Source organism: Silurus meridionalis, chromosome 16 (genome assembly GCF_014805685.1).
Source record: "Silurus meridionalis isolate SWU-2019-XX chromosome 16, ASM1480568v1, whole genome shotgun sequence".
In the NCBI taxonomy this organism is placed as follows: Eukaryota; Metazoa; Chordata; class Actinopteri; order Siluriformes; family Siluridae; genus Silurus; species Silurus meridionalis.
This window is the reverse complement of record NC_060899.1, coordinates 10444512-10454575: the sequence shown is the minus strand read 5'-3', so window position 1 is coordinate 10454575 and position 10064 is coordinate 10444512. Positions and strand designations below refer to the sequence as shown.

General features: G+C 36.1%; 1 long non-coding RNA gene across 1 annotated transcript; it reads right to left on the bottom strand.

Annotated features, from left to right (window-relative positions):
- Nucleotides 1-2541: 2541 nt before the first annotated feature.
- LOC124399244 lies at nt 2542-3739 on the bottom strand. The gene is made up of 2 exons (XR_006928192.1): nt 3618-3739; nt 2542-2943 (listed from the first exon to the last, which is right to left on the bottom strand). It is a non-coding gene; the product is annotated as an uncharacterized LOC124399244 (long non-coding RNA).
- Between the last annotated feature and the right edge of the window lie 6325 nt (nt 3740-10064).

Here is a 10064-nt window from a genome sequence, read left to right as displayed (position 1 = left end):
AGTTATGTACTTAAATGAAAGATTGGATTTTTCTCTTTTTTTGCATTTGGGTTCTATGTTGTGTTAAAAAAAAAGGAGAATTTTTAGAAGTCCACGACCACATCTTAAACAGGGGTGCCAATAATTGTGGAGGGCACTGTAAGTAAAGGATCTCACATCATAAATATGCAGAACTTCTTGTCGGATTAATTAATTACAATTTACAGCAATGTTTTTTTTTTGTTTGTTTGTTTGTTTGTTTTTTAACCCTTTTATGAGATCTTTGGATATTTAATATCCTGATAGAGCAGAGAAGATTCAGTCACTTCATAGGTTCCCTGGACTTTATATATACCTAGCATTCCATATGTATATAATATAGTAGTAAATTGATTACATTTTATCAAAATTTTGATTAAAGGCAAAACAAATAAAAGCAGCTATTTGCATGACATAAAATATTTGCTGGAACTTTTCCGTTACTAACAAATTATGTGAACAGTAAACACAATATTACTGTACATAAATAGCTGTGAGTAAAAAAAAAAAGAATGAATGTATTGTTGCAGAAAATATATTTTGTGTCACATTTCTACACTTTGCACTCCACAGGAAGTTAAAAAGCTATGTTATGTAGAGCCAAATTTGTAAAACGTGTCAGACTTTCAGACACGCAGATTAGATTAATATAGTTCAATATATAGAAACTGTCTGGACTGATTATAGCCCAGGAATAAGATGTGCTAATGGAACTCATACTTCTTCACTTTTAAATATAAAAGTGCTGCATGAGCCATTGAATATGAGGCTCCTGTATTGTAAAGGAGAATGAGTAGATCAGGATATTTTCTGTATAAGCAATGACATAGTTTACGACTGTTAGGATGTTATTGATCTTTACACAGAGAGGTAGCATAGTGCATCATACGGCACTCATGTAGTGACCGAAGTTGGTGCAGAAAACAAATTTTTCTACATGGTCAATACAAAAAACAAACCTAACAAATTGTATATGATTAGAAAAAAACAATGCAGGGCAGGTAAAATTCCAGGACCAGGGTTGGGAGCCCATTGCTCTGGAGTTTGATCCTACCTTGTACTATGACATAAAACAGATAAATAGCCACTCTTAGTGCCGGTCCCAAGCCCGGATAAATTGGGGAGGGTTGCGTTAGGAAGGGCATCCAGCGTAAAACGTGCCAAATCAAACGTGCGGAGGACCCTTACGGGCGACTCCTAACTGGAGAAGCCGAAAGAAAGTGTGTGTGTATAGATGCAACATCATCCTAATATTGTTTGGCTCCATAGTACACAGTAATGAGTAATGATTTATAATTCCAATGTCACTGAGATGAAAATGGCTTCCCTCTGGCTTGAAGGTTTTTTTTGTAGTTTTTTCTTAGTTAATCCTCATGGCAGTTCAGACAGATTTTACTGACCACAGTTTCCCCTTGTGTATCAGTTAGGGATCTTAATGTACATCCAGATTCCTATAAGAATGCTTGTCTATTATAAAAGAGTGCTTGTTACTCTATTGTAACACATGACTTACATGTGACTTACTTGTGACTAACTGCAGATATGCTTCTGGGGTGTGTGTGTATGGGGGTGCATATGTGTGTGTGTGTGTGTGTGTGTGTGTGTGTGTGTTTGGTAGAGCTACAGGCTCTCAGTGTTCAAGTCGAGGTTGAAAACGTATTTATTTAGTCAAGCCTTTTATCAGTAGATTTTTTTTTCTTAGGTAAAGGCTCAGATCTGAAGGGAGCATGGATATAGAGTGTTTGGTGAACTGGTGTATTTGTATGCTGTCCTCCCCTCACATTCACACGGTCACTCAGGTTTGTTGACGTTGGTGTGGTGGGTCGTCTCTTATCCCAGAGATCCCTCATGTCTGTGTTACCTTCTGGTTCTCCCTTTTAGTTATGCTGCCATAGCGAGTCTTGCCGGAGTCCAAACTGCACAGTGACATTAACTTTCATACACCAATAGGGACACTTAATAGTCCATATTTTTCTCTTCCCGTCACCCTCTTCTCTCGCTCTCTCTCTCGCTCTCTCTCTCTCTCTCGGTCGAGTTAAACATGCTCCTGAGGCTCCAGTGACCACTGTTCCTGCCCCTCTCCCCTCCGTGGATCTTCACACTTTTGTGCAGCTTGGGACGGTCTCTCATCAACACCTTGGGTGGTTCCATGTAATTCCGGAGTAGAACGGGTGCTTTGAGGATGGATTGGAATGTAGTTAATGTCAACAGTCTGCTACACTGACTCAGGAATACAGTTCGCTTCTGATCATCATCACTGTACCCCGCAACATTGTATATCTGCTTCAAATGGACATTTGGTGCAACCCAGATTAGGATGGGTTCCCTCTTGAGTCTGGTTCCTCTCAAGGTTTCTTCTTTATGCCATCTCAGGGAGTTTTTCCTTGCCACAGTTGCTCATCAGGGACAAACATACTTATGTAGCGCCTATGGTATTGATCTTATGGAAGTAGCTAAAAGACGCTAACATCTACCTAGGTTTGATGAGAGGTAGGTTGGGCCAATTCACACGAGAAGCTCCGGTTGAGTTGAACAGCTGACAATTTTATTGCCTTCTTACAACAGTGCAAAATAAATGGCACAATAATGTTAAAACAAAAAAGGAAGAGCTCTTTAAAATAATAAAATAATAAAGTAAATTCCCCTTAAATGTTCAATTGGTTCCGTAAGTGAATGTGGAATGTGGATCCAAAGACCTGTGAATGTGTATTTCAGTAAGCATAAATGTCCTTGTCCTCAAGTGCACTTGGTGTAACACTACTGTGTGTGAATAATGCCTTAACTGGCACGCTCGACGTAAATCAGGATTCCTCTGGTGACAAATCAACGGCTGGCCACCCTGTTTAAGATCATCTACCAGTCTCGCTGGGCTAGGCTCGCCATCTCGGTTCATCCAGACTTTCTAGTACTCAAAAAAAAAACAATCTGCACAAACGGTACAGACAAAAACAATTCAGTTCTCTTTTCCTTTTCTAACATGAGACCCCATTGACTTATTTTTCTTTTAAAGTGCATGTTACCAATATTTAGGAATACACTTCAATCTATTAGTCAAGTTACATCAACTATTCACACTTACAATTTAATTATTTGTAATAATATTTCTGGTATTTTTGGTTACACATCAATTCCTTTAAACTCCATCATACATTCAAAATTACTCTGTTTAAAACAGGTTTAATATGGAAATTAATTAGCATAAGCCATAAGCAAGAAAAATGGAACTTAACACAATCAATTACATTAACCATGTACCTTGGATATAATAAACATGTTGTATTCACTCATATTGCATAAACAGCAATTACCAAATAAATGACGTAATTTTTCATGCTATCCTAAACCATTCTGTTCCACTTACATGCTAGTGCACCGATGCTAACGAGCTGCAGCCTTAGCCACCCTTTAGCATTGTAACACTATGAAACATAACTAAGTAGATCAACCTTATGTAATTATAAAGACACATAGTTTATTTGGATTTTAACTTTACAGATAACTCTGCAAAGACTCCGACTGGTTTTCAGGTAATTCCCAATAACTATTTAGCACCATGATCAGTAGCGTCATACTTAGAAAAAAAATTTGCTTTTACTCACCGGAGTTTCAATTGTTTTTACTTGGAATTATTTCCTCTGCTTCCTGCTGGTTTTATAATTCTAGAAGTGTTATTTTTGCTGGTTTTATAATTTTAGAAGGGGTATTTCTGCTGGCATTCACGAGGAGAAGAAAAAAACAAAAAGGGGGGGAAAGCTGATAACCAAGGCTCTAATCGAGTCAGCCCCCAACGCCCCCTATGGTTGGGAGTAAAACTGCAGCATAGTAGCCCTTATTTCTCTATGGGTTACACCTACAAAGAACATATTTACGTTTTATCACCACATTATCTGAGTAAAGCTGCTTTGAGTCAATGTTCATTGTTAAAAGCGCTATACAAATAAAAATGAATTCAATTGAATTGAATATTTGCAAGGGTATGCTCATACTAGAGACTGGCTTGTGTGTGTGTGTGTGTGTGTGTGTGTGTGTGTGTGTGTGTGTGTTTGCCATTAGAAGTATCTATTAACCTAGTGTCACAGCAGCTGTAATCAGTGTCCACCCAGACTGCCTGCAAACGGCCTATTATCTGCACCATGTCAAATTAATCAGAAAGGAAATAAAGGTGCTCTGGCTGTCTCATCACTGCATTACTGACAGCGGAGAGAGTTAGAGAGACCTTGTAAGGTCCTGCAGATAATGAACACAAAAATCACCTATCTCTGTTCAGCTTTTCAAACTACAAGTCCCTACGTTAATACTTAAATAGAAGTCAGTTCTCATTCTCTGTGTAGAAAACGCAATGTCTACTGAATATTCTGGTCTGCATTTAATTCTGAAGACATAAAAGTTGTTCCAAACCTCTTTATGTCATTATTATTTAATCAAAACTTGTGAATTGCTTGTACATGTGACTTCTGTTTTGCTTTGCACAAGTTATTTAAGTACTCCGCCACACTCAATGCCAATCAAGGTCTGTTATACATACAGTATTTGAAATTGATGTTTTTGTGCAAAAATGTACAAGAAAGAAAGCACAAAAGTATAAATAGTTCATTAAAAAGCTTAACAACTGTTTTGAACTGATTTGGCTGATCTTTCCTCATGATGTCCAGCTTTTTCTTATAAATGTTTTTGTAAATATATTTGTAACCAAATGAATTACTTCTCTGTCAGCATTGTGGAATGAAAAAACAGCTATTAAATTCCTACAAATATATTTGATCTTGTGCTGTTTGCTAGAGATGTAAGTTAATAGTCCTGACTAGCACACACTCTGACCATCCAATCAAACAGCGTGAAAATGCAGATGTTTAAAAGCTTGGTAGGGCATCAAAGACTGGCCAAATTGCAATCTGATTGGTTGAAGCAACAGCTTTAAGCAATATACAGTTTATGCAAAAAAAAGTTTGCAAGTTCTGACTGCGAAGGCCTTATGTCAGGTTCCTTTGTTATAAAAACTCTAACGTAAACAGACACGCTATGCTATGAAACAAAGATAATGGTCTAAGAATAATTCAATTAATATTCATGGAAAAAAATATATTAAAACGTATATATTAAAACGTTTTGTGTGTACCTCTTATTGTTGCCCAATTCAGAATGACATATTTCATTATTTTTACATAATTTATGAAAACATTTATTCCACCTCCTTTACTTCAGTGGACAATAAGGAGTAATGGTAAAAGCGAAAATTAAAGGAGTAAAAAGAAAAAACAAATTCATAAAGAGAAAAACAGAAAATAAAAACATTATGCCCAGTGCATGTGCCCAAAACCAATCCAAAAAATGTTTAGCAAATTAAGAGTAAAGAGTACAAATAAGCCCAAAGAATAAAGAACAATACAACAGTGAGGAAAATTATGGAGAGTGTAAGATAATTGCAAGAGAGGGGAAAACGAGTAGGCATAGGTATTTAGTAAATAAAGCAGTAGAAATTATTTAAATGTTAATGTGTAGTTCAAACTACAGTTCAGGTATACATTAAATGCAGTGAGTGATTGTTCTTATAAATGATTTGTCAATTCTATGAGTTTGTGAGTGCTGGTATGCTCAAATATGTAATTTCTTCACTTGTTTGCATTTAATTGTCAGTTGATAGGTTAAAGAAGTAACATGAATGTTGTTAAATTACAAAAAGTTTTATTTTCAAATAACAGACACATTGTGATGAAAAAGGATGTTCATTGGCTGCAGATTTACAAAACCAAACATTGTGTACTCCTTTGTGGTCCCAGGATAATCTGAAAATAATGTCTAATTCTGTTTCAGTGAAGTGCTTTAGACCTTCCTGGCATTACTGTTTATTATGGATGGTATTTGGTTGACAGATATGTTGGAACATGTTATTGTTGCAGTATTTGTTTGTCTGTTATTAGTGTACTATTTGTATCACTGTATGCACAGTACATACCAACTATTTGTCAGATTATATACCTAAGTCACATGCAGTCACAGTTAAGTTTTCCTTTAAAAAAAAAAACTAAACATTAAATCAGCAAATAAGACAAACTGAGCAAAAGCAAAACATATTACGTGGAAACAAGTAAAGGTTAAACCAGGTCGGCAAACAGACATACTTGGTATAAAACAAAGCAAGAATTTACTTTTATATCGGTGAGTAAAACTACAGTATATTTTAAAAGGTTGGATGTGTGTCTTTGTGTGTGCATGTGTTTGTGTGTGTATGTGTGTTATCAGGGTATCAGTACAGAACATATGTGCTGATCTCTTGTCCATTTCACCTGGCTAACTTGTATGTGATACTCCCAACTTTACATAAAACTGTGGTTTTATGAAAAAGTTGGGAGTATTTTACTTCAGGCTCTCACATACATAGGTGAGCTGTCAAACACAATGTCCTCTGGCATTTTAAAAGTATTCCATCAGAAACCTTTCATCAGTAGAACATCTCTTTAATTACAGTGCATCTGGAAAGTATTTACAGCGCTTCACCTTTTCCATCTTTTTTTATGTCACAGCCCTTTTCCAAAATTAATTAACAATTATTTTCCTCAAAATTCTACAAAAAATACCGCATAATGACAGCATGAAAGAAGCTTTGCAAATGTATTACAAACAAACAGAATGCATCTAAGCTCGCTTTTGGGTGTTATTGCAAAGGTGTTGAAAACAAAGGTGGCAAAGGTGTTACATTTTTATTTTTTAATTTTTTTTATTTTTTGTAATCAATTTGCAAAGATTTTAAACAAACTTCTTACACATTGTCTGGGGTATTGTTTGTACAATTGTAAGGAAAATAATTAATTTAATCCATTTAAGGCTGTAACATAACAAAACTTTCTTTCGGTTTCTCCCATTAGGGGTTGCCACAGTGGATTATCCGTATTCATGATCCGCATGTTCAATTTGGCACATGCTTTTACGCTGGATGCCCTTCCTAATGTAACCCTCCCCATTTATCCGGGCTTGGGACCGGCACTAAGAGTGCACTGGCTTGTGCAACCCTAATGGCTGTGGTTGGTTTGGCGGTGAGAGCGCCGCATCCTAACCACTAGACTACCAGGGAACCTTAAGGCTGTAGTATAACAAAATGTGAAAAAAAGTGAAGCGCTGTGAATAATTTCCAGATGCACTGTAGCTGAAGAGGTGTTCTATTGATGGAAGGTTTCTTAGTGGTATTAGGCATAGTAGCTTAGAAATGTAGTCACTGATAAACAAATAAAATGTGGCACAGTATATATATGAAAGAAAATCATGATAAAGTGAGTGCAATGACCCATTCCAGTCCCCAGTATATGGCAACCACGAAGCTGGAGAGTGTGAGTTGGGGTGAGATGGTGATGAGCTCCTCACTGACCTCACATGGCCAGTTTTTGTTTATGAAGCCAGGTCAATATGTCATGATAACTCAGGCAGTTCCTTGACAAACTCCAGGTTCCTGCAGTTACTGTATGTAATAAATAGTCGACAGGTGTGACCATGGGGCTCCAAGCCAGGTACATGGACTTATTTTTGTAGAGTGATGTTAGGAGTCAAGCTACAGAACTTTACCAGAATAAATGCTGGAAGTAAAAAAAAAATGTTGCAGGACTTAGACAACCTGGGGCATTGGCCAGATAGTGACAGCAGTCAACAATCAACAGTCAACAATATTGCTTGAACTGTTTGTTGGTACAAAGGGGATGTACAAAATAATGGGCAGAAAGTTTCAATAACATGGCTGATGGAACATGGTATGGTCCTGCTTTTCCTTGCTTTTTATGTCTTTTTTTACTAAATTCTGGTTTGTTTTTTTGGTGAGTACATAGGCTTTTGTCAATGTGCTTTAAATTGCCATATTCAAACTACAGTAGATTTTTTATATTTGTTAATTTATGTGCGTATTTAGGACTACTGCTCATTTATTCAGTAAAAAGAAAAAAAGAAACATTACCTATATATATTTATTTAACATTTAATGTCACAGCAAAAATATTGTATAACAATATTTACATATTATGTTTCTGATGAAAACATCTAATCAGTCAGCAATAGTATCAGACAGTCATTAAAGCAAGATAAATCAGATATTCTGTAGTTTTTTATTTTATATACAGTATGTGTTCTATATTATATTCTATATATACAATATATTTTATTCTATATGTCTTTTATTTAATAAACACATACTGCAGGAGTTTGTTTACATAGCTATTGCACATGTACAAAAAAGACACAAGGGTTGTATTTAATATGTCTCTAGTATGAAATTTGTTTATTACTTAAACAACAAAATAATGTGAATAGTTAAAAAAAAAAATAAAAAAAATCTATTTAGCTTTGTCAAGGCTGATTTGGTTAAGGGTTTAGTCCTTTGCACTTTGCCTAAGTCAGACAAAAATATGTTATTTTGGTGCAAACATAGTAATAGTGATGGCAATATTGGCTACTGGGACAATGTTACAAAAACTGTTCAAAATTAAAGGAACTACAGTGGAACCCGGTTATTTCGATGTCCTAGGGGGTCGCCAAAAAGCATCGAGATAACCGATGATCGAGATAAACGAAAATCAAAATGGCGGCAATATATTAACGTGCTTGAAATTTCTTTATGTACATGATGTGCTTTAATAAATGAGAATGTGCATGCACGTGTTTTTTAAGTTTTTTTTACACAACAGCGTTGCCGCGATTCCCCCCGATCCTGCCGGTGTTCATTCTATGCTTTTGCTGCTCATCCCACGTTCTGCGCCGCCAAGCGTGGCTTTCGCCTCCCGTTCATCGCATAACATTTAACAACAAAAGGCTTATGTGCACTAACTAACAGCAGAGATTCACCAGTATACAATACAACACCTGTAGCAGCTGTAAGGCTTGATTTTTCTGCCACTTCCGCGAGTTCTTCTGCGGCTGCACCGAGATAACCGACGTTAAATGGCAAATTAAATCGCAGCTATTTATAATAATAATCTAAACGTCACACAAAAGACTAAACACAAATGTAAAACATTTGAAGTTCTTTACACAACATAAAATATTCAGTGTCCGAAAGCAGGTCCAGTCAGGTTCACTAATTATTATTTATAGACCCCAAGGGCCCTACTCTGATTCTCTGATAGAATTTGCAGATTTCATTACAAATTTAGCTACTTCTTTAGACGAAGCATTAATTGTTGGTTACTTTAATATTCATTTTGATAATCAGGAAGACTCCATAAGAGCAGCAGTTGTGTCCATTCTAGAGTCAGTTGGAATTAATCGGAATGTTATAGGACCCACTCATAGTGGTGGACACACTCTCGATTTGTTGTTAACATTTGGATTAAAAATAAAAAACTTAGTCATAATTCCACAGTCTGAAGCTATTTCAGACCATTATCTAATCTCGTTTAAAATTTGCCTCAGTCATTGCATTTCTACCTCACCACGTTACCGTGTTAAGCGTACTTTCACGTCAGCTACAGCAGCACGTTTTATCAATAATCTTCCAGAAATTACGATATTAGATAGATCTCCGTCCGACCCCGCAGAGTTCGACTGGGCCACTGAACATCTAGAAACAACGTTACGTTACACTCTAGATGATGTAGCTCCCCTTAAGACCAAAATGATCAGGGAGAAAAAATTAGCACAGTGGTATAATGATCATACGCGCACCTTAAAACAGACCACTCGAAAATTAGAACGTAAATGGCGTCAAACAAAATTAACAGTATTTCAAATAGCATGGAAGGAGAGCCTCTTAAATTATAGAAAATCTCTTAGTGCTGCTAGATCAGCATATTTCTTCACCCTCATAGAAAATAACAAGCATAATCCTAGATTTTTATTCAGCACGGTAGCAAAATTAACAGGAAATAAAAGCACTGCGCTAACATGCACACCATCAATAGGTAGTAATGATTTCATGAACTTTTTTAATAATAAAATTGAAAACATCAGGCAAGAAATCCAGACGGTTAATATAAATCCAAATTATTTTACAAGTAACCCTGTAGACAGCAGTGTCATTATAGCAGACAATCAACTACAAAGCTCCTATTCATGAGAATGACTTAATTTCA